This window comes from Ranitomeya variabilis, chromosome 6 (genome assembly GCF_051348905.1).
Source record: "Ranitomeya variabilis isolate aRanVar5 chromosome 6, aRanVar5.hap1, whole genome shotgun sequence".
NCBI classification, from domain to species: Eukaryota; Metazoa; Chordata; class Amphibia; order Anura; family Dendrobatidae; genus Ranitomeya; species Ranitomeya variabilis.
In genome coordinates, this window is record NC_135237.1 from 379,178,066 (window position 1) to 379,203,521 (window position 25,456).

The 25,456-nt window shown below is 45.7% G+C and overlaps 1 protein-coding gene across 6 annotated transcripts in view; it reads left to right on the top strand.

Moving 5' to 3' along the window:
- ZNF516 (zinc finger protein 516) overlaps positions 1 to 25,456 on the top strand; it is a 240,105-nt gene that overhangs the window by 65,909 nt on the left and 148,740 nt on the right. Inside the window, exon 1 of one of the 6 annotated variants that reach the window (XM_077270076.1) lies at positions 12 to 82. The exons of 2 other annotated variants lie outside the window; for them this stretch is intronic. The gene's annotated coding sequence lies outside the window, so the exon portion shown is untranslated. Of the gene's footprint in view, positions 1 to 11; positions 83 to 5,801; positions 6,199 to 25,456 lie in introns of those variants that run through there. 3 more of the 6 variants (XM_077270078.1, XM_077270075.1, XM_077270079.1) reach the window with 3 other exon arrangements.

A 25,456-nucleotide genomic window follows, 5' to 3' on the forward strand; every position in this document is an offset into this window, starting at 1 on the left:
TGCATTCAGTGCATGGTTTCACCTTCAGATTCCTGTTTGTCTGTGTCCTCAATAATATTCTGTCTTGTGTCCACAGTGAGAGGTAAGTGACAGGGGTGCATCTGACAGGGGGCTGAGGGAGACAAGTTCTTTGGGTGGAATCAGCAGACGCTGTATTTAGCATTTGCATGACTTATAATGTAACTTTGCCTTTTTTTCTGCCAGTCTTTTTTTTTTTTCTTCTCGAGATCGTTTTACTGCATTGAGGACATGGAGTCCTGAGACAGCCTTAATGAGGAGCTGCCTGTATTCTTCATTGCTGGCTACCTAGCCTAATGATCACATATAGCTTAGTCATATGGCAGCCTGCTGAGATGGCTACTTATTCAATTATTAAGGGGCTCTGCTGATCGTATTGATTGGGAGTGTGCACAAAATGCCTGATGATGATGATGATGCTGCTGCTGCTCTTGTCTGCTGGAGATTTCACATGACTTCTGTATCTGTATGTGGCCATAAACACATCAGAGAAGTCTATACCGTGTATTAGAGGAAGTTGGGGGTGGAGTGCACAGTACACAACTACTCCAATTCCACACATCAAGCCTTTCCTGGGCTATTACTCGTCCTCTCCTTAGATCTGACTAATCGGAATGGATCCATACTTTATGCTAATACACTTTACTTTTGATCTAAGCCAGATCCACATAAGGATCTAATTGGGGATCTATGTGCTTGGACAAGTTTGGGAAACTTTGTGAAAAGCTAACTGGGTGGGGTATTGAAATGGGCTGAGTATGTATGGAGGTTGGTGTAGAATGACAATCAGCCCTTGTTTGCTCCTAGCCTAGCTAACCTCCAGCAATTATGTATTAGAGAGGCTCCTGTATTTTACCAAGAAAGTGTCGCTGTGTCTGAAGAGCCATCGATTGTAAATGATGATTATAATAAGCCTTACCCTGGGGAATGTCATGGCTGGATCTGATTACCTATTGTTTGCCATTCACTTACTCATGTCATGGCCATTGAGGTGTTTGGTACAATGTATCTAGGAAAAGTATAGAAGTGTAAATATTTAGGAAACCTGTGGATTTCGTCCATGAATGCCCGTGGGAGTTGTATAGATGCTAATTAAAAATAATGAATTCCCCAGTGACCTGCCATCTATGTAATCCAGAATATGTTACCTCTATATATACAGAAATGTCTGAAAAGCGGGTATGTGAAGTGCTTACAGGAAAACCAGATTACAAGATTAACATCTGTTAACATGATCGTTTATCTCCAGCCAAAAATAGGTCAGTCCTTTCTTAAGGAAACACGATTGCTGGCGCATGATTAAATAATGAAATTGCCCATTACTTGTGGATTGGTGACGGGCACTGTTTGGGTTTTTTTTTTCCTCCTTCTTCTAAATTCCGACATCTTTTGTAGATCGATATAAGGTCAAAGTCCCATTTTGGGCAGAGGCACACAACTCCCTTCCCTGTCCCATCCCCCACTTCTCAATGCTGCAGTTCACTATTTCCTGCTAGCAGTGTAGAAACAAAAGGATATACAGAAGATGTGATTATGTTGTGTATAGTAGTTAGGTGGCTGCTGAGGGGCGGGAATGGACAAGTATGGCAGGGCAGATGGATATTTCTAGGGAAGACATGACTTGTATATGGAGAATTGCAAGCAGCCTTGATTTGCCTATCCCCTCCCTGAGAGCAGAGGGACAAGGTAGCACACCAATCCGTGTGGGGGCTTATTGTTACTCCATACAGTGTCAGAGCTGCCACCCTCCCTCCCCAGCAATGGCTTATCTGTATTTGCTGATCCTGTCACCAATATTCCATAGAAATGTAATCTGCACAGGGAGAGAAGTGGGGGCACATCCATGTCCATCACAGGTACATGTGGCAGGGGAGGACATGAGCAGATCCTCTGTGCTGCAGTGCTGACACACAGGTGACGCTGCCTCCTATTTTTGGGTGCTGGTGACCTGTATGCTGGTCATAGTGTTCCAGCTGAGCTAGTGTATGGGGGTACTGTAGTCTTATTAACCTCTCCAGTGCCTCAGCATGTTCTTCCAAGATATAGGAACCTGCGCTATAAAGGGTCATTGAAATGTGGGCCAGAAACTTGTCATACACATGAAAGTTTCATGGGGGTTATTAATCTGAAAATGTTTTTTTTTTTTTTTTTATCTGCTTGTTCTTATTCTAGTTAAGACTTTCTCTGATGTCATTGACACACATGGCATTGTTGTTGGTAGCAGGCAATGGTCCCAACAGGTGTGACAAACTTCTGAAGGTTATGTGACTTTTTAGAAACCATGCCCAGTGAACTCTGGCTATGTTAACTAGCCATAATAATAATAATAATAATTTTATTTCTATAGCGCCAACATATACCGCAGCACTTTACATTTTAGATGGGATGTGTACAGACAATAGACATTACAGCAAAATAATAAACACATAGATCAAAACAGATACCAAGAGGAATGAGGGCCCTGCTCGCAAGCTTACAATCTATGAGGCAATGGCCAGATCCCGCAAGAGGTGAATGTAGCCATGACCAGATCCCGCAAGAGGTGGACACCTTTCATTTAGTTCAAAATGGCGCATTATGTTCACATTTATTTACCACATTTTGTAATATCTTTGAGGACAGTGTCACACCCAGTGTTGTAAGAAAAATACCATTTATTTTTAAAAGAAGCTGGATGCCGGTTATGCTAATTTGGGTCCTTTATGTGTGCGTATTGCTTTTTTATTTTTTGTACAAAACCTAAAATGCAATAGATATATTTGAGTGAATATATATATAAATATTTGTGTAAAAAAAAAAGTGGCCGCTTTTTTTTTTTTTTTTTTACAGTGTGACCTTTCACAGGCCAAAAAAGCCATGTGAAAGATATCCAATATAAGAAAGATATCCATTTTATAAATGGGGTAATCGTATTAGCGTTCATAAGGTACCATTTTTTTCCCAGCGCAGTTTCAAAAACTATTTAAGTGACATGTCACCTACCATATGTAAGTAGTTTCTGGATGGATTCTGTCCATAAAGTGGGTGGTGTCATGTGTGAATTGGCCCCATTGAATGAAGAGACGTGTAAACCACTAATCTGTAGCAGAAACCTGAAGAGCAATTACATGTTACATTTTTTTGGTGTACATTTACTCCTTGTACATAAGATTACCAGGGTTTATTATTTAAAGAAAAATAATTAACAAAACATGCTGTATAATTACCTGAAGAATTCTTTACTGCTTCTTCGCTGTCGCTGTTTGGTTTCCCCAGTTCTATGTTCACATGTGTGCATGATGATATGTCATCAATAGGGACATTGTTCAAGCTACAAGAGTGGTTCTACCAGTCATGGGCCACTGTATCAATGTCTGGAGCCCACTCCTGTGACTGTATGGAAAGTCAACAGGTTCTCTTTATTCACTGAAAATCCATGTAATGATTTGACTTGGAAAAGGTTTGTTTATAGCAATCTCTGTGTCAATAAAGTGATTGGCTCCAACCAAAAGAGATACCGCCCAGAAGGGCTTTTTATACGGGAAGATACATTTTTAAAAACAAGCCATAATGTATTTTTTTTCAGATTTTTTAAAATTTTATTTTATGGAAACTACACAACAGAATACAGTCCTAGCTTAGTGGTTGAGGTTTTTGTAATCTCAGGCCAGCTTTCCTTTTATTTTCAGAAACTGACCTGTTTTGCGAATTTTTCAATCCACTGCATGTCAATCTCACCTATGTAAATAATTAAGATTAATTATGGATTTTCTCCATGGACAATAATGGGCGGTTAAAATCCACAATTAATATGCAACACCGTGGTGGTTGCTGTGGACCTGCAGCGAAATCTACTAGTGAAGATGTAAAAAAAAAAAAAGTGCTCTGGATGTGGTTTCTCTGCTAATGGCAGGGCTTCTATGACAGTCTCTCCGCATCACGGCGCATGTTCTGTCCAATGCGACCGCTAGAGCCAATTGGAGGGAAAGTCTGGGCCCGAAGATTTGACGGCAGAGTGTTTTTATTTTTTTTATTGCCTACTCCTCCCTCCCCAAAACACCGCTAGTTCACAGGGAAAACTACAGGGCGGATTTGCTGTGGAATATTGTGGGAACCCCTCAGCATTAGATTACCGTGTATAGGTGGGACTTAATAGGCCTTTATTTTATTTTTTTTAAGCTAGGGCTTCATGGCGATGTGGAATTTTCAGACACGCCACGCGACAAAAAAAACTTGTACAACTTGTCTGCGCCTTGCTGTCCTGTGGCTATTTGAGGGTACGTGCACACGTTGCGGAAAGGTGTGCGGATTTACCGCGTTTTTTGTGCGGATTCCACCTGCGGTTTTACCCCTGCGAATTCCTATTATGGAGCAGGTGTAAACCGCTGCGGAATCCGCACAAAGAATTGACATGCTGCGGAATAAACAACGCAGCTTTTCTGGGCATATTTTTCCGCAGCATGTGCACTGCGGATTTTGTTTTCCATAGGTTTACATGGTACTGTAAACTCATGGAAAACTGCTGCGGATTCGCGGCAAAATCTGCAACGTGTGCACATAGCCTTAGAGTTGGGATTTTTGCTCTTTTTTTTTCCTTAAAAAAAAAAGCCAAATTGCAGTTGCCATAGGAAATCATTAGATGCCACTTTAGTGTCACCTCTTTTTTGGGCATCACTGTTTGCACTTGTCAGGACGTCATACTGGGGCGCACTGGTGTACGGCCAGCTAGCCCCAGTCCTATATCGCCGGCTCCATGTACCAGAAGCATAAACTGTGAGCAGATGTGGAAATTAGTCGTAAAACAATTAGACGTGTTAATAGTGTACACTCTAACCGTAAGGCGAGCGGCATGGAAGAATAAGGAGGGCAGCTCGCCACACAGACCCCTGAATGCCATGAATAATGGCCAGCTCTGCCCAGCACAAAAGGCACATTGAGTGCAGGAATGTCTGTCAGGAGCCCATAGCACGGTCTATGCTCGGCTAATCCCCCACCCAACTTCACCCACAAAAATATAGAATCCTTTAGACATTATTTGGCTTTCATGAAAGCAGCTTAAACCCCCAGGATGTTCCACAAGTGTATGGCGGCTAATGTGCAGCCTAATGGCAGGTGGGGGCAGAGCTGCGCCCCCCATGTATGAGGAGAATGCAGGCGCATACTAGTCCTCTATTAAATTAGTACAGGTTTCTTGTGTGAGGATTATGCGGACCTCCCCCTGCATGAGAGGCTTATTGTGCTGTGTGAAGAGACAAGCCGGCAGCAATATGTGCCTGCTCCTCCCAGCACTGAAAAATCCAGTCACCCAATAGGATTTCAGCTAGCGTACGTCCAGTGCAGGTGAATAAATATAACACGCCACCTGATTGGTCTTGCATTTTATGACCTGCACCGTCTTAAACGACGACATGTTTATTCTTATTGGTCTGCTAGGGTTGCCATCAGGTGGCGCTTTACCTCAGCAACACTGGAAGTAAGACGCCACCTGATTGGTCAGTAACTCTAGAGGACCAATAAAAATTCAACTATTATGCCTATAAAATGTAAGACTTCAGCGGTGAATAGGAATTCAGCTATAACACGTCCAGAGCAGGTTAGAAAATGTAAGACGCCACCTAATTGGTCAACAGTAACTTCAAAGGACCAATAAGAATGAATCTATTATATTTCCAGGGCTGGTTGTAAACATCAGACGCCAACTGATTGGTCGATAACTTAAGAGGACCAATAAGATTTGAGCTATCTTATTTCCATTGTAGGTTGTAAACGTGAGACGCCACCTGATTGGTCGTTATCACTTTCTTGTTGTATCGCCGCGGTGCGCTGTGGTAATTCCTCACAAACCCGTTCTGAGTGACAGAATCCCGTACCTGGCCGGCCTGGGAGCCGTTGCCGTGCAGTGTCCGGGGGAGGAGCTCCTGCATAGCTGGGCGGCGAGCATGGAGCGGCTCCCCCTCTAGTGAGCGCGTCACTCTGTGTACTGGGAGTGAGAGAGAAGCGCAGCAAACAGGCAAAGCCCAACTTCTGGCCCCCAACAAAGCCCCGTCCTCCGGCTCCGCTCCCCGTGTGGCCGCAGACCCCGGAGCCGCCACATTTGTACCGAGAAGTTTCCATTTTGCCCGCTGGAGCTGGACATTGCGGGCAGTGCCAGAGCCGGACTTACTGTGCCCTCTCTCCTGGAGCTGCGCTCCCATCCCTGAGGTAAATAAATGGAGAGGAGGAAGTTTGTTGTGGTGCCCAGGGTGAGGCGTGGCAGCCATGGCTCTCCGGAGGGGGCACCCCATGTATTGTCTTCCCGAGGAGGGAGGATCGGCCTGGCCAAGTGCAGTGAAAGCCCCTGTGTAACTTTCTCCGACAAAGAGGAGGGAAGCTGCTCCCTATAGTGCTGCCCCCCATGCAGGCCAGGTGGAGATGGATCAGGACCCGGGGCAGCAGGCTGCTCATCATGGCACCTGTGGGGTCATCAGTACGGAGGCGTCACAGGCTACTGGCAGGGGTCAGCGATCTGGGGTCCTCCTGACACCTACTGGGGCCACTATCCACCCAACACGTCTGCTGTCACTTGTGTGCAGAAGTTGCTGTTACTTTCTGGAGGGGCCTGAGACGTCTAGGGTCAGGATGACCTTTCTTATTATTTTTCTTATACCAATCACTTGATATGTTCCCCATCAAGGCTAGAACTGTACAGAAGTGGGCAGATCGTTTTACGTCATGTTCCTTTTGTTGTGGAACGACCTTTTATTGCCAGGAATGCCAATTATCTGCATCCAGCCGCCCAGCTTTATGTATATTCATTCTTGGATTTCCATATCGGCAGTGAGATCTGTCTTGCACCACTTTTTTTTTTTTTTTCTTTCATTCTTATTCTCTCCAGCACTAGTGTACAATTCACAATGGCTTTGGTGCCGTAGGGGTTAATGCAGACGCTGCAGTGAAGTTCTTACTAAATAAGCCATGGTGCTGGTAAGAAAAGGGATTTGTCAGTCTGTTGTGAAATAGCGTTGTTCTGGGCAGAGCTCCTGTGTGTTTGGATATAGCACAATTGCCATTTTCTGGAATGGGGCAGCAAACAATGGCAGGACGCTCACCAGCTCCGCGCCTGGCCCTCTGTTTAGTCTTAGTTCCACAGGTAGTGCTTTGGGTGCACTTCAGCGACCCGGCTGTGACTTTTTTTGGCAGGAAGATACAAATTGAGAAATCTAGTGAGTTTGTGATTTCACTTTGAAAGCTTGGATTGCTTAGAGTAGTGGGCATGGCAGAAAGTTATTATAACGCCACCTTCTCGGAGAGACTGCCCTCTTTATTACCATGGGACGGCCTTAGTATCCTTGACTTTGGCTCTTTTATGGTTCAGTTGGCTGCTAGCCATTCTAGTAGCCTTGCATCCAACTCGGATAGTTGTCAATAGCTACTTGGCTCCTGGGATTTCTTGAGGAGTCTTTTTTTTAATATCTGCTAGTTTTTGTAGAACTTTATCTTGACGTAAAAGGCAGGCAGGGCGGGACTGTTATTGTGGTTCTACCTTATGAATATGTATTCTCTGCTGCTTCTTTCTTTTCTCACATTTGCTTTGTGTTGTATTTTGGCAAGCTATGTAACTTTTGTTGTAGCAGGCAGTTTTTGATGCGGCATATGTTTGCCAGCACTTGGTCAGACGTGACCCTGCATTTTGGGACGCCCCAAAGATCAATGAACTCTGATTTAATGATCTTTAGTGCAGCTTGGCCTTATGGCATCTCTTCTTGTAACATGTGTCTGAACATGTCTCCTCTTATAAATTGGCTTTATATGTTTAGAAGTGTCTCATGTTTTAAGTCAACCCTTGAAATTTTGGCTTATGTTACATAATCTCGGTGACATTTTTTAGTTTTTTTTAGGCATTTTTCTATCTAAAAAAATATGCACTTGAACTTAAAACTGGCTGTCAAATTTTGAGACCATTCTTGTCCAGAAGTGCTAAAAATATATTTAGGCCTTGTTGACTTATGGAATTTGCCATAGGCACCTTTCACGTGGATTTGGCAAAGAATCCACACTAGAAATCCAATGCTAAAATTGGTTCCTGCTGCCGCTATGCTGGCAGATCCGCATGAGGTCTAGGCATATTGTAATTTTGTTGAAGGCTAATCAATGGCTACAATGCAATGTAGTAATAAACATGTGAATAGGGTAAAAAAATGCATGACTGAATCCTCAAGTATTAAAAGTATATAGAAAGGACAATTGTATGTATTGTACTCCACATTCATAAAACTGCACGATTCACAACATTGCTGTGTAAACAGGCTGCCGATCATTCAATGAACAAGCAAAGCGCTCATTCATTGGGTGAAATGTTCTTTTGCACAGCTTCTTTGTCAGTGGTGCATCGTTCTGTGTAAACAGGACTTTCTTTGCTGAGATCAATGGCAGTATGGGCACTGAGTGATAGTACACATTGTTTACTCTGCTCTGCCTACATAAACAGGCTTTTAAATGACCACCGATTGGTAAAGATTGTGTAAATGGACCCTTAGGGTACCTTTACACAGTGCAATTTTGATCGCTACGACGGCACGATTCGTGACGTTGCAGCGTCGTATGATTATCGCTCCAGCGTCGTAGACTGCGGTCACACGTTGCAATACACAGCGCTGGAGCGATAATTTCATGACGTATTTGCGATGTAGAAGCCGTTGGTTACTGTGCGCACATCGTATACAACCTGTGTCACACCATGCAATCATGCCGCCACAGCGGGACACTAGACGACGAAAGAAAGTTTCAAACGATCTGCTACGACGTACGATTCTCAGCGGGGATCCGGATCGCAGTAGCGTGTCAGACACAACGATATCGTAAATGCATCGCTGGAACGTCACAAATCGTGCCGTCGTAGCGATCAAAATTGCACTGTGTAAAGGTACCCTCAGTGAAGATTTGATTAGGCTGGTTGTGATTAGTCATCTTCTCCACTACCTTGACTTGGCAGTTCTGTGAAGCCATATTTGTTGCCAGGTATTTTTCCAAAGGTTTCCGAGAAATTATGTAATTGCTTTTCTTCTGTTAAACTGTTGTATTCATGTCTGACAGGTAGTACATATTATTTAAAATACAATTTGTTTTTGGTTATTGGGAAATAGAGTCGGTATTTAGAGACATTGCTCAGCCTCTCATGATCCATCTGCTATTCTATGAAAAGTTTTGGATTATTGACATCAGAGCTTGATAAATAGACTCCTAAAATTGTACCTCTGCAGCTGGCGAGCCCTATATCCTGCCTCCGTTCCTAAATAGGGCTTGTTTTTTCAGCTACTTTCATTACATTGGAGCTGTATGTAGCAAGTGTCAGCTGTGTTTGGCATGTTGCCTTTAACGTGTGACCTAAGCATTATTGTTGAGTGTTATCCTAGTCATTGTTGTGCTTCAGGTGTGGATGTCTCTGCTACATCACGAGTCCATGTAAACAGGAATTGCCGTAGCTCCTCTTGAAAGTGTGCAAGCATGTCTATTGGGAAAACGGCGTGCTGCACTGCTGTAGAAGCGCCTATTGGGGTGTGAAGTGTCAAAACCCTTTAATACTTGTGACATGTATAGTAGAATTCTGACTCCATTCATTTTCCAAGAGGGGGAAACAACATTTGATTACATAAACCGAACTCTAAAGTAGTGTAACTTTATAATCCCACTTCCATACAGGATACATGATGGCCTAGGAGAGCTGGTCACTCATCACTGAGGCTGCATTCAGATATGGTTGGTTTGCAGTTGAGATTTGGTGTGTTCATCTGATAATTGGACGGCCATCTGAGATGTGGCTGAGCCTTTAAAGTAATTTATTGGGCCATTTGGGTTAACCATTTTATTATGATGAGAGCGGGGCAGTGATTGTACTGTCTTTCTGGTAGTTATGCTTTTCAGATGTCTAAATGGTAACAGCTGCTTCTTAAAAGACGAGAGGTTTTGCTGCACTTCATTTAGAAAGCCATTTTGGCTTGCTAGGATGGTTAATGTGTAAACCACACCACAGTTCAGGAGCCTGTACGTTATATTTTTATAACCTCCAGCAAACACTGCACATTGTCTACAGCGTGCCATGTTGTATTTGGAGCTGCGGTGACATTGATATTGTCCAGTTTTCAGTATTATAACCTGTGCCCAGAAAGTAGACAGCGTTTTGTAATTGTATCATGTTGAATGTACAAAGTGGAAGCTTTACTGTGTAGACTGTCATTGCTTGAATGTTAATATTTGTTTTATTAAAGTCTGTATGTATGCAACTGTGTCACTACTGGTCTTCTGGCTAACTAAATGTCCAGTCAGCAAATGGTGTGAAGTGTGAAATTACACAATGACTATTATTACTGCACTTGTTACTGGAAACTTGAACTTTTATTTGTTCTAATTATCTGAACGGTCCTTTGAGACCATGGAGTCTTCAAGGGTTGTCTGTCATTTTACATAATTTGGTAAAGGGAGTCTAAGGCTATGTGCACACGTTGCGGATTTTTCCGCACTGTTTTTGAAAAATACGCAGGTAAAACGCACTGCCTTTTACCTGCAAATTTACGGCGGATTTCCTGCGTTTTTTGTGCTAATTCCACCTGTGAATTCCTATTGAGGAGTAGGTGTAAAACGCTGCAGAATCCGCACAAAGCATTGACATGCTGCGGAAAATACAACGCAGCATTTCCACGCGTTTTTTTTTCTGCACCATGGGCACAGCGGGTTTGGTTTTCCATAGGTTTACATGGTACTGTAAACCGCATGGAAAATGGCTGTGAATCCGCAGCGGCCAATCCGCAACATGTGCACATAGCCTAAAGCTGGGTTTATACTTGTGGCCTGCTGCTACTAAATGGCTACCTGCCCACCAATGTGTGGTTGCTTAATGGCATTTTTAGCTTGGCTGACCGTAATTCTGTCCACTCGGAATATTTTGGGTGCAAAGAATATCATGTTATCTGTAGCACATGCCCTGTTTACCCAGGCAATGTGCTACTCATAATGATTTTTAAACTGTCGTGTGGTTGCCGGACTGCTTTGTCGACCCAACCCGTTAGTCCAGTCGTGGAGCGAGCATTCTCTAAATGCAGCATGACTCTCTGAACCTTATTACGTGTAACGTACTCACTGTTGGGCATCTTCTCTACGGGCATCACATGACTGCTCTCCGCTTCATGTTTCTTAATGGTCTCGGTTGAGCTTAGCCGAAGAGAAAGTGGTCTGCATGTGATCGGAAGTATGCAAATGGAATATGAGTGGCCAAAGTGCAGAATCGCTGTTTGTGTCAGTGAGTACATTACCATGTGGAATCCTGACAGTGTGTATTGTCCCTGCCCCAATATAAAAATGGTCTGGACAAACCCTTTAACATAGCATGACCCAAACTTTAAGTTTTGCATGTACTGTACTTTTTTGGCAAGTTCAGCTATTGTCTCTAAATGCACATGGTAATTTAGTTTCTTTCAAGGTTAGAGGTGGATAATGTAATTTTTTTTGCCCGACTTCTTTGATTTAATGCACACATTGGTAGTTGATTTGTTAAATTTTATTGTTAGGATTTTTATTTATTGAATGTTTAAATCATTTGTTTTTCAAGAGAAAATAAGAAATGTCCTATGAGAGCATACAATATCAAAGGTCTGACATAGTGAAACAACCAAAAAAAGTCTTAGGCTACGTTCACATTTGCTTTGTTGGGCGTTGCGTCAGGAACGCAACGCATAACGCATGCAAAACGCATGCAAAACTCATTGTTTTGTGACGCATGCGTCCATTTTTGGCATGATTTTTGGCGCAAAAAAACTGCATCATGCAGCGTCCTCTGCGCCCTGACGCTTGCACCAAAAATGACGCATGCGTCACAAAACGCAAGACAACGCATGTCCATGCGCCCCCATGTTAAATATAGGGACGCATGCGTCACTATGCGTCGCCGAACCTGTGCCCAACGCAACGCAAATGTGAACGTAGCCTTACTATATACCGTATATTTAAATTTCACCATGGTTTTTAATATTGCACATATCAGGCATCATCACTTAGAAAATGAAACCTGAACAATTGTAGGCACATGTTAATGCCAAAATCACACTTCCATGTGTCCCGGTCTGAGTACGGACTGGCCGCTGGCCTCTAGACCTGAACTTGACAGCCTCATAAACAGTCAGGTAAGGAGACCCTTGGATAGTCCACGCATTATGGCCTAAACTGTGACACACAGATACATGAATGCTGCTGAATACTGTTCACATTACCATATTTTTGGCCCAACTTCTGTATGCGCTTAAATAAATAATAAAACTAAAAAGAAACAAACTCTAACATCACAAGGATAATATTAGGACTAATGTTATTCAATAGGTCTGTTCAAATGACAATTTTTTTTTCTCACACAGATCCTATGTCCACTTGAAAAAAATGCTGCATGCTCTATTCTTTTCCGTATTTTGGATAACACCTGTTAAAGTCTATAGTGAGCAAAAAAGAAACCTGATTTCATACAGATCAACTGCACGCCATTCGATTTTTACAGATATAATGCTGTTATATATGGAAACAATTTTTGATCTTGTAAATTTCCATCAGTGCTGATGTATAAAACGGATCGCATGCAGATGAAAAATTGTCTGTTTTTTTGTTATTTGTTACTCTTGTGTGAACCTCGCTTTAGGCGTGGAGATCTGTATTTTCATGGGATTGGACAGTAGGATCTCACTTATGCGAGACAGTAGGATCTCACTTATGCGAGTAAGTAATATCCAATGTATCTTGTAGATTATCTTTCAGCTTTCTTTGAGGAGGCACTGTAGTACAGATATGCAGCCTGTGTGGATAATGCCACATTTAGAACATCTATAAACTTTTCATTGTCGGTTCAGAATATTTGATACGTCAGATCCATTATTGCTAGGTTGAAGGAATGTTACTGTAGTATTACCATTATTATTTATTTACCAGCCCTGTGTAACCAGGAGAGGTCACTGATGCTGGTCAACCAGTAAGGTAAGTAAGAGAAATCCTTTCATGCTCCTTTTCCCAGTGAATCAGTAGATGATGACTTTTACAGTAGCTTCACCCACAAAAAACAACCTCTACTGTATGTAGATGATGAAGAAACCTTTAAATGTGTGTAGATATTCTGTTATTTAGTTGCTCGCATTCCCTCCTGCCCCTCAGCCTTTATGTGGAGGAGTTGACATTCCACAGACTCTCAACAAACTCATTATTTGCAGGCAGAGGTGCTATTCTGTTTTCCAGCACTCGCATGCATCTGATTACATATTGTTAATTTTATTTAAGCCGTGCAGTCGCTGTTCCTCTAAAGGTACCGTCTCACAGTGGCACTTTGTTCGCTACGACGGCACGATCCGTGACGCTCCAGTGTCGTAGACTGCGGTCACACTTCGCAATGCACGACGCTGGAGCGATAATTTCATGACGTATTTGCGATGTAGAAGTCGTATGCTCTTACGTATCAAGCTCCTCCACCCATTACATCGTATACAATATCGTGCACACCTTTGTTACACAATGCGATCATGCCGCCACAGCGGGACACTTGACGACGAAAGAAAGTTTCAAACGATCTGCTACGACGTACGATTCTCAGCGGGGATCCGGATCGCAGTAGCGTGTCAGACACAGCGATATCGTAAATGCATCGCTTGAACGTCACGAATCGTGCCGTTGTAGCGATCAAAATTGCACTGTGTGACGGTACCCTAAGGCACTGCAGAAGCACTGGTACTCCTGGGGTGGGTGGTGGTCCCTCAGCTTTCTCCCCCCATTTGTTAATAACCTTGCTCAACAGGAGTTATTTCAATTAGTAAAATTATCTTCAAGTAAAACACATATGTATTTTGCAAGCCACATTAATTAGAGGAAATGTGATTATTGTATCAGGAAATCTATGTGCACAGTGTATATACTCAAGCATATTTTTTGCAAAATATGACAACCATATGACCACAATTCATCAAACAACTTTCACCAGGATTCTGACATACACATTTAAAATTTTTGCAACTTTTGGTATTTTATGCCTGTCCCAATTTTTTTTTTTTTTTTTTTTTTTAAGTTGGCATAGCTTCATTTGGAGGGGCTATGGTCGATCAAATACAGTAAATTCATGTTTTCTGTAATCTATGACAACTGTTCTCCAATCCCTGACAGGAGTAAATCTGCTACGACGTACGATTCTCAGCGGGGTCCCTGATCGCAGTAGCGTGTCAGACACAGCGAGATCGTAAGTATATCGCTGGAATGTCACGGATCGTGCTGTCGTAGCGACCAAAGTGCCACTGTGAGACGGTACCCTAAGTAAAACAGGATGGTAAGCCATCGGAGTACTTTTACTGAAATGACTAGATATCCTGTAAGTTCCTGATGCTTTAGGAGTTTGGAGGCAGGGAGAACATAAGTAACATTTGTATTATTGCTTCACACCCAGTGTTGTATATTCAGGTCTTCCAGAACTAGGCCAGTGTTATTCAATGCTCCCGTTTTTTTTACTTTTTTTTTGTAGTAGGTTTGGCTTTCAAGTGACATAGAAGCTTGATGCATAGGAGATAATTTTACCATTTTCCTGCTGCTGTTTTACCCTTTTGTCCTTGGATACAGGCATATGCCTACAACAATTATTGCATTTCCTGCTATCAGTTACTTCAGCATTCCTGGAATTAAAGTCACAGCAACAGTTACAGTTTGTGATTTGCTATTACCTGGTTGAGTGTTGTACTTCTTGGGTTTAATTTAATTTTTTTATAAATATAGATGTGAAAACTTTTTATGCAGGTACAGTTTTGCAGTCTTTGTTAGCATTGCTTTGGATTTTGTTGAACAGGTATTACTTTATCTTGGTTTTTAATAAATTATGGTATCACTGGCTTTGAAGACATTATTTTAAGATTTCTTTTTCTTTTTTTTTTTTTTGTCTTCTGGTGTCCTGTGAGAATTTTTACACTGCATTCTTCAAAATAGTGCACATGGTCCATGAATTCGGCACAAAATCAAAAATGCTGTTTAACAGTTCTTTTGGCAAATTTTCATCACCAAAAAGTCTCAAATCCTTTTAAGAAGTTTAAAAAATGTGCCCAATTGAGTATTCTGCCCAAAACCTTACTCAGTTGTAGTGAAATGCACCAAAAGATGCTACATTTTGTAAACGTCACACTTCATGAATCTGTCTAAAACAGCTGGATATGCAAAGTTGTGAATGAAAAATAAAAAACTTTAAGAGGGGCAAATTAAAAAGCGGCACAAACTGTATAGAGTAAGGTTCAAATATTACAGTCATTAGTTAAATGTTAAATTAGTCCAGATAAAGATATACTGTAGTTAAATGTTAAATTAGTCCAGATTACTGGAGGAACAGCAATGATGAATTAGGGCCATTGGCTTAGTGGTGTTTGGTTTCATGGTCAATACGGTGCCCTGGTTGTGCCTGGTGATTAATTAAAAGGGCACGGTGTTTACCGAAGTGACTTCTGTCCCTTTGTTGTAATGATCGGTGTGGCACTCGGCACCCGAATCCTCCAATCGAAATCTATTACCTGTCAGAAGTTTTCTGAATTGATTTCTACACTCTTCAGCTAATTTATTGTCAGATATATTGGCAAACTTATAATTAGGGCTGTCCCACACGTCCAGATAATTCCGGTACCGGAATAAATCGGTACCGGAGTTATCCGTGTCCGTGTGCCTGTGAACTCACGTAGGCCATACGTGCGGCACACGTGTGCCGCCCGTATGGCGAGTGGGTACCACACGGAGCGTGTGGTACCCTGCATCGTGCTGAAGCCGCAATTCATATGTTCCCTGCAGCAGCGTTTGCTGCAGAGAAAATATGAATAATAGTGTTTAAAATAAAGATCTATGTGTCCGCCGCCCCCCCACCCCCTGTGCGCCCCCCCACCCCCTGTGCGCCCCCCCGCTGTTCAGAAAATACTCACCCGCTCCCACGTTGGCTGTCGCGGCTTCCTGGTCTGGCCCCATCTTCTCCTGTATGCGGTCACGTGGGGCCGATCATTTACAGTCATGAATAGGCGACTCCACCTCCCATAGGGGCGGAGCTGACTATTCATGATTGTAAATGAGCGGCCCCACGTGACCGCATACAGTAGAAGGCGCGGGGCAGAGAGGAAGGAGTGACAGCCAACGTGGGAGCGGGTGAGTATTTTCTGAACAGCGGGGGGGGCGCACAGGGGGTGGGGGGGCGCACAGGGGGTGGGAGGGCGGGGGACACACAGATCTTTATTTTAAGCACTATTATTCATATTTCTGCTGCTGCAGGGAACATATGAATGGCAGCTTCAGCACCAGTGTAGTGTAGCTTACTGTAGCGCTGTCCCCTGCACGGCACACGGACTGCAAACGGAGACCGTCCGTTTGTGGTCCGTGTTTTACACGGACCCATTGACTTAAATGGGTCCGTGTAATACGTGCGCTCCCACGAACACTGACATGTCTCCGTGTTTGGCACACAGAGACACGGTCCGCAAAAAATCAATGACATCTGCACAGATGCATTGATTTTTATGGGTCTACGTGTGTCAGTGTCTCCGGTACGTGAGGAAACTGTCACCTCACGTACCGGAGCCACTGACGTGTGAAACCGGCCTTAAATGCAATGACTTTGAAAACAATGCCACTTTTTATACCAGGGTCTTTGTGTGTGGAGTAGGGATGAAACATTTTTAGGTTAAACTGTGCACCATGAGATACTTATTTTGGAATACTCAGATGAGACGATTTCATAATACTGGCTAAGTTTTAGACAGTGTAAACTTGAGAAGGGTTTACACCTCCCACCTTGTGGATCTAAACGACTGCTGATCTGTAAAATATTTTTTGGGAAGTGGACAGCTTGTTTAAAATTATTGCTACCTACGCAAACAAAATCTGGTACATTCACTAATACTGTGTTGTGGAAAGTCATTATTGGCTGTTTTTTTTTTTTTTTTTTTTAAATAGTCTTGGTATGCCTGGTCTATTGAGTGATGGATGGGAGGACCAATATTATTCATCTGTTTTTTTTTTTTTTCTGTCGAGTTGTATTTGACTTTTTAGAGCTTTTTGCTTATCTGTTGCAGATTGTTTTTGTGCTGCCTATTACATCTGGTTTCTACGTTCGTCCTCTGCTTTTAACCGTAAATATCACTTTCGAAGAGCACAGCTATTAGAAAAAAATAAATGAATAGATACATACTCTGATTCATAAAGGTTGTCATTTGGTATTCCAGTCTTGATGAAGTGTGTTCGGGAGAAAGATTATTTTTTTTCCCAATGTGGAGCTTAAGGCCCCGTCTCACATAGCGAGATCGCTAGCGAGATCGCTGCTGAGTCACAAGTTTTGTGACGCAACAGCGACCTCCATAGCGATCTCGCTATGTGTGACACGTACCAGCGATCAGGCCCCTGCTGCGAGATCGCTGGTCGTGTCGGAATGGCCTGGACCTTTTTTTGGTCGTTGAGGCCCCGCTGACATTGCTGAATCGGTGTGTGTGACACCGATCCAGCGATGTCTTCACTGGTAACCAGGGTAAACATCGGGTTACTAAGTGCAGGGCCGCGCTTAGTAACCCGATGTTTACCCTGGTTACCAGCGTAAATGTAAAAAAAAACAAACAGTACATACTCGCCTTCTGATGTCCGTCAGGTCCCTTGCCGTCTGCTTCCTGCTCTCACTGACTGCCGGCCGTACAGTGAGAAGTGAGAGCACAGCAGTGACGTCACCGCTGCGCTCTGCTCTCAGTGTACGGCGGCTCAGTCAGAGAGCAGGAAGCAGACGGCAAGGGACCTGGACACCGAAAGGCGAGTATGTACTGTTTGTTTTTTTGGGTAACCAGGGTAAACATCGGGTTTCTAAGCGCGGCCCTGCGCTTAGTAACCCGATGTTTACCCTGGTTACCCGGGTGCTGCAGGGGGACTTCGGCATCGTTGAAGACAGTTTCAACGATGCCGAAGTCGTTCCCCTGATCGTTGGTCGCTGGGGAGAGCGGTCTGTGTGACAGCTCCCCAGCGACCACACAGCGACTTACCAACGATCACGGCCAGGTCATATCGCTGGTCGTGATCGTTGGTAAATCGCTTAGTGAGACGGGGCCTTTACTCTTTGCCACATGTTTTTTTTTGCCTTCCTCTGGATCAACATGTTAGGGCATGTTAGGTTAGGCTATGGGTTGAACTAGATGGACGTAAAGTCTTCCTTCAACCTTAATAACTATGTAACTATATATACACCAAACTTAAGACGCAAGCACCTTCTAATGAATTCGGCACATCTTTCAGATGTGCGCAACGGTGTGAAATTTACTCCTGTCAGGGATTGGAGAACAGTTGTCATAGATTACAGAAAACATGAATTTACTGTATTTGATCGACCATAGCCCCTCCAAATGAAGCTATGCCAACTTAAAAAAAAAATAAAAAAATTGGGACAGGCATAAAATACCAAAAGTTGCAAAAATTTTAAATGTGTATGTCAGAATCCTGGTGAAAGTTGTTTAATGAATTGTGGTCATATGGTTGTCATATTTTGCAAAAAATATGCTTGAGTATATACACTGTGCACATAGATTTCCTGATACAATAATCACATTTCCTCTAATTAATGTGGCTTGCAAAATACATATGTGTTTTACTTGAAGATAATTTTACTAATTGAAATAACTCCTGTTGAGCAAGGTTATTAACAAATGGGGGGAGAAAGCTGAGGGACCACCACCCACCCCAGGAGTACCAGTGCTTCTGCAGTGCCTTATTCTGAAATGTGCCCATTAGTTGATTACATTATATGCTATTGCTTATCCCGGTGTCCAGCTGGAGCCTTTTAGCCATGTTTATACAATGATAATATATGTAGTATTGCTGCAGCACAGAAAAGCCATGTAAGCAAGTGTCAGATCTGCTGTAGGAGCAGAGTAAATAACGTCCAGCCTTGTAACAAAGAGGTGTTTCTCAGTGCCCTAATTTAACAAAAGCCCTGCTGATTGACACAAGCTGACAACTCTGCATGAGCATTGCATTTATCCAGTAGATTAGGAAAGTGATGTTTTGGTCTTTGGCAGTACTTCTCTGCAGCAGCGGTTGCATCATTTCCATGCAGCGGTGTTATAATGTACAAGTGTTTAGGTCATGGTGTCTTTGTGGTCATGCAATCCTGTGGAGTATTTAGAATATGAAACCCTAATTGCATTGTGTTTTTATAAGGCCTCATTGGCTTTTGAGATCCTGAAATGTTTTCATGCCATTTATGACTGAGCCGGAAAGAATAACCATTGTTTAATTGTAATTTCTATTATGGCTATAATGCTTTGTTTTGATGCTAAATATAAATGCTTGGTAAATAAGTTGGCAATATGATTTTATTTCCTAGGCAGGTAAAGTCATGGCTGCACTGTAATTATTCATAATCGTCTCAGTCCTTCAGCCATGCAATAAAGGGGAGGCAAAGAGAAACTGATTAAAAAAAAAAATGCAATATATCTGGGTAAGACCAACACAATTCTAGATTGTCATTCTGATTTTTAGCATAACTGTAGTCACGACGTCACTGCCGCTGCCGTATCGGCTATGACCAGGGGCAGCAGGTAAGTAATGCTTATCTTCTTACATTAAGGGCTCATATTCACTTGCGTGAAATACGGCCGAGTCTCGCATGTTAAAACCCGGCTCTGTTGCCAGCACTCCAGAGCGGAGCATGCGGCCGCATAGCAATACCTGGAGCTGCACGCTCCGCTCCCAAGTGCTGGCAGCAGAGCCGGGTGTTACCATGCGAGACTCGGCCGTATTTCCCGCAAGTGAGTATGAGCCCTAACAGACGAACTTTGAGGCTTCATTCACATGTTCGTGTTTAAACTTGTACTTGAAAAAATGGTACTAGTATCATCAGTGTTGTGGATCAGTGCCATCCGTGTGCTGTACGTGTCTTTCACGGACCCTTGGACTTGTATTGGCACTTTTCATCTGTGATACCTGGAAAAACGGACATGTCTCCCTGAGTTATGCATAGACATGCGCCCTGCGAAAAAATATGGAATTGTGCATAGCACCAGAGCCTATAATGGGTACGTGTTGAATCCGTGAAAAAAAAACGGATAGTGTGAAACACGAACATGTGAATGAGGCCTAACTTAGGCTAGTTTCACACTAGCGTGCGGAGGGCTGCGGACTTCCTCCGTGAAGCCCCGCCCACTGCTGCGCCTCTTCATTCAGCTCCGCTTACGGCTGCATGCAGCGTGCGTACCCTATCTTTAACATTGGGCACGCAGGCCATGTGGATGTATGCAGATGCCGCCACATGCGTTGTTTTGACGATGCGACGACCTGCGCCGAACGCAACAAGTTGCAATTTTGTGCGGTCGTCACACTGTCAAAACGATGCATGCGGCAGCATCCGCAGACATCCGTATGGCCTGCGTACCCAATATTAAAAATAGGGTACGCATGCAGCCATAGGCGGAGCTGAAGGAAGAGGCATGACAGTGGGCGGGGCTTCACGGAGGAAGTCCGCAGCCCTGCTGAACGCTAGTGTGAAACTAGCCTTAGAAAACCTCTTAAGCCATGTTTATATGATGTTCTTGCGATGTAGTTTTTTTTGCTGTGCTTTTTCTAGAAATGCGGTAAAATCGACACGTTTTTACTGAACTTGTGGGAAAAAAACTGCTGAAAAAAAAAGCATCATAAATGTATCATGTGCACACAGACTCAAGACACCTGATAGACATACAATGTAATGTCGTCCAAAGCAGCCACAAATCTAATCATGCCCCCCTCCATCTTTCTCTCAGCAGATAAGGGAAGGAATTGGAACTCTTTATCTTTTTATTATTTGGAAGAAAATCTGCTGCCTGTGTAGAGATGAGCCAATAATTCTAATGAAGGCTAGTTCCTGATTATCTGCTTGTGTAAATATTCCAGCAATTACCTGATGAACAAGTAAAAAGCTTGTTTGTCAGGTTATTTGCTTCATTCATGTCGGCGTTAAAATCATTATCGGCAGTACTTCATCCTGTGTAAACAAATGATGCTCTGTCTATAAATAAGGTTGTCCTGTCCAATAATTGACTACCGATTGGCTTGTATAAGCAGATTGGCAGTGGTTTACTGGCCTCTGTGAGCAGGTGTAAATGCGTCTTAATGCTTCTATCCCCTTTAAAAACACAGGAAACGCTCAGCTGAGAATTCATGTGTATTGAGAAGTCCAGTGTGTGGATATGTATGCTCACCTTTTAGGCTGGCTTTACTCCACCAACATTTAAGATAAGCGTATATGAGCCTGATGAGTTCAGGTCAGGAGACCCATGGCCAGTCCGGACATCGCAGGTCAGGAGACCCACGGCCAGTCCGGACATCGCAGGTCAGGAGACCCACGGCGAGTCCGGACATCGCAGGTCAGGAGACCCATGGCGAGTTTGGACATCGCAGGTCAGGAGACCCATGGCGAGTTTGGACATCGCAGGTCAGGAGACCCATGGCGAGTTTGGACATCGCAGGTCAGGAGACCCATGGCGAGTTTGGACATCGCAGGTCAGGAGACCCATGGCGAGTTTGGACATCGCAGGTCAGGAGACCCATGGCGAGTTTGGACATCGCAGGTCAGGAGACCCATGGCGAGTTTGGACATCGCAGGTCAGGAGACCCATGGCGAGTTTGGACATCGCAGGTCAGGAGACCCATGGCGAGTTTGGACATCGCAGGTCAGGAGACCCATGGCGAGTTTGGACATCGCAGGTCAGGAGACCCATGGCGAGTTTGGACATCGCAGGTCAGGAGACCCATGGCGAGTTTGGACATCGCAGGTCAGGAGACCCATGGCGAGTTTGGACATCGCAGGTCAGGAGACCCATGGCGAGTTTGGACATCGCAGGTCAGGAGACCCATGGCGAGTTTGGACATCGCAGGTCAGGAGACCCATGGCGAGTTTGGACATCGCAGGTCAGGAGACCCATGGCGAGTTTGGACATCGCAGGTCAGGAGACCCATGGCGAGTTTGGACATCGCAGGTCAGGAGACCCATGGCGAGTTTGGACATCGCAGGTCAGGAGACCCATGGCGAGTTTGGACATCGCAGGTCAGGAGACCCATGGCGAGTTTGGACATCGCAGGTCAGGAGACCCATGGCGAGTTTGGACATCGCAGGTCAGGAGACCCATGGCGAGTTTGGACATCGCAGGTCAGGAGACCCATGGCGAGTTTGGACATCGCAGGTCAGGAGACCCATGGCGAGTTTGGACATCGCAGGTCAGGAGACCCATGGCGAGTTTGGACATCGCAGGTCAGGAGACCCATGGCGAGTTTGGACATCGCAGGTCAGGAGACCCATGGCGAGTTTGGACATCGCAGGTCAGGAGACCCATGGCGAGTTTGGACATCGCAGGTCAGGAGACCCATGGCGAGTTTGGACATCGCAGGTCAGGAGACCCATGGCGAGTTTGGACATCGCAGGTCAGGAGACCCATGGCGAGTTTGGACATCGCAGGTCAGGAGACCCATGGCGAGTTTGGACATCGCAGGTCAGGAGACCCATGGCGAGTTTGGACATCGCAGGTCAGGAGACCCATGGCGAGTTTGGACATCGCAGGTCAGGAGACCCATGGCGAGTTTGGACATCGCAGGTCAGGAGACCCATGGCGAGTTTGGACATCGCAGGTCAGGAGACCCATGGCGAGTTTGGACATCGCAGGTCAGGAGACCCATGGCGAGTTTGGACATCGCAGGTCAGGAGACCCATGGCGAGTTTGGACATCGCAGGTCAGGAGACCCATGGCGAGTTTGGACATCGCAGGTCAGGAGACCCATGGCGAGTTTGGACATCGCAGGTCAGGAGACCCATGGCGAGTTTGGACATCGCAGGTCAGGAGACCCATGGCGAGTTTGGACATCGCAGGTCAGGAGACCCATGGCGAGTTTGGACATCGCAGGTCAGGAGACCCATGGCGAGTTTGGACATCGCAGGTCAGGAGACCCATGGCGAGTTTGGACATCGCAGGTCAGGAGACCCATGGCGAGTTTGGACATCGCAGGTCAGGAGACCCATGGCGAGTTTGGACATCGCAGGTCAGGAGACCCATGGCGAGTTTGGACATCGCAGGTCAGGAGACCCATGGCGAGTTTGGACATCGCAGGTCAGGAGACCCATGGCGAGTTTGGACATCGCAGGTCAGGAGACCCATGGCGAGTTTGGACATCGCAGGTCAGGAGACCCATGGCGAGTTTGGACATCGCAGGTCAGGAGACCCATGGCGAGTTTGGACATCGCAGGTCAGGAGACCCATGGCGAGTTTGGACATCGCAGGTCAGGAGACCCATGGCGAGTTTGGACATCGCAGGTCAGGAGACCCATGGCGAGTTTGGACATCGCAGGTCAGGAGACCCATGGCGAGTTTGGACATCGCAGGTCAGGAGACCCATGGCGAGTTTGGACATCGCAGGTCAGGAGACCCATGGCGAGTTTGGACATCGCAGGTCAGGAGACCCATGGCGAGTTTGGACATCGCAGGTCAGGAGACCCATGGCGAGTTTGGACATCGCAGGTCAGGAGACCCATGGCGAGTTTGGACATCGCAGGTCAGGAGACCCATGGCGAGTTTGGACATCGCAGGTCAGGAGACCCATGGCGAGTTTGGACATCGCAGGTCAGGAGACCCATGGCGAGTTTGGACATCGCAGGTCAGGAGACCCATGGCGAGTTTGGACATCGCAGGTCAGGAGACCCATGGCGAGTTTGGACATCGCAGGTCAGGAGACCCATGGCGAGTTTGGACATCGCAGGTCAGGAGACCCATGGCGAGTTTGGACATCGCAGGTCAGGAGACCCATGGCGAGTTTGGACATCGCAGGTCAGGAGACCCATGGCGAGTTTGGACATCGCAGGTCAGGAGACCCATGGCGAGTTTGGACATCGCAGGTCAGGAGACCCATGGCGAGTTTGGACATCGCAGGTCAGGAGACCCATGGCGAGTTTGGACATCGCAGGTCAGGAGACCCATGGCGAGTTTGGACATCGCAGGTCAGGAGACCCATGGCGAGTTTGGACATCGCAGGTCAGGAGACCCATGGCGAGTTTGGACATCGCAGGTCAGGAGACCCATGGCGAGTTTGGACATCGCAGGTCAGGAGACCCATGGCGAGTTTGGACATCGCAGGTCAGGAGACCCATGGCGAGTTTGGACATCGCAGGTCAGGAGACCCATGGCGAGTTTGGACATCGCAGGTCAGGAGACCCATGGCGAGTTTGGACATCGCAGGTCAGGAGACCCATGGCGAGTTTGGACATCGCAGGTCAGGAGACCCATGGCGAGTTTGGACATCGCAGGTCAGGAGACCCATGGCGAGTTTGGACATCGCAGGTCAGGAGACCCATGGCGAGTTTGGACATCGCAGGTCAGGAGACCCATGGCGAGTTTGGACATCGCAGGTCAGGAGACCCATGGCGAGTTTGGACATCGCAGGTCAGGAGACCCATGGCGAGTTTGGACATCGCAGGTCAGGAGACCCATGGCGAGTTTGGACATCGCAGGTCAGGAGACCCATGGCGAGTTTGGACATCGCAGGTCAGGAGACCCATGGCGAGTTTGGACATCGCAGGTCAGGAGACCCATGGCGAGTTTGGACATCGCAGGTCAGGAGACCCATGGCGAGTTTGGACATCGCAGGTCAGGAGACCCATGGCGAGTTTGGACATCGCAGGTCAGGAGACCCATGGCGAGTTTGGACATCGCAGGTCAGGAGACCCATGGCGAGTTTGGACATCGCAGGTCAGGAGACCCATGGCGAGTTTGGACATCGCAGGTCAGGAGACCCATGGCGAGTTTGGACATCGCAGGTCAGGAGACCCATGGCGAGTTTGGACATCGCAGGTCAGGAGACCCATGGCGAGTTTGGACATCGCAGGTCAGGAGACCCATGGCGAGTTTGGACATCGCAGGTCAGGAGACCCATGGCGAGTTTGGACATCGCAGGTCAGGAGACCCATGGCGAGTTTGGACATCGCAGGTCAGGAGACCCATGGCGAGTTTGGACATCGCAGGTCAGGAGACCCATGGCGAGTTTGGACATCGCAGGTCAGGAGACCCATGGCGAGTTTGGACATCGCAGGTCAGGAGACCCATGGCGAGTTTGGACATCGCAGGTCAGGAGACCCATGGCGAGTTTGGACATCGCAGGTCAGGAGACCCATGGCGAGTTTGGACATCGCAGGTCAGGAGACCCATGGCGAGTTTGGACATCGCAGGTCAGGAGACCCATGGCGAGTTTGGACATCGCAGGTCAGGAGACCCATGGCGAGTTTGGACATCGCAGGTCAGGAGACCCATGGCGAGTTTGGACATCGCAGGTCAGGAGACCCATGGCGAGTTTGGACATCGCAGGTCAGGAGACCCATGGCGAGTTTGGACATCGCAGGTCAGGAGACCCATGGCGAGTTTGGACATCGCAGGTCAGGAGACCCATGGCGAGTTTGGACATCGCAGGT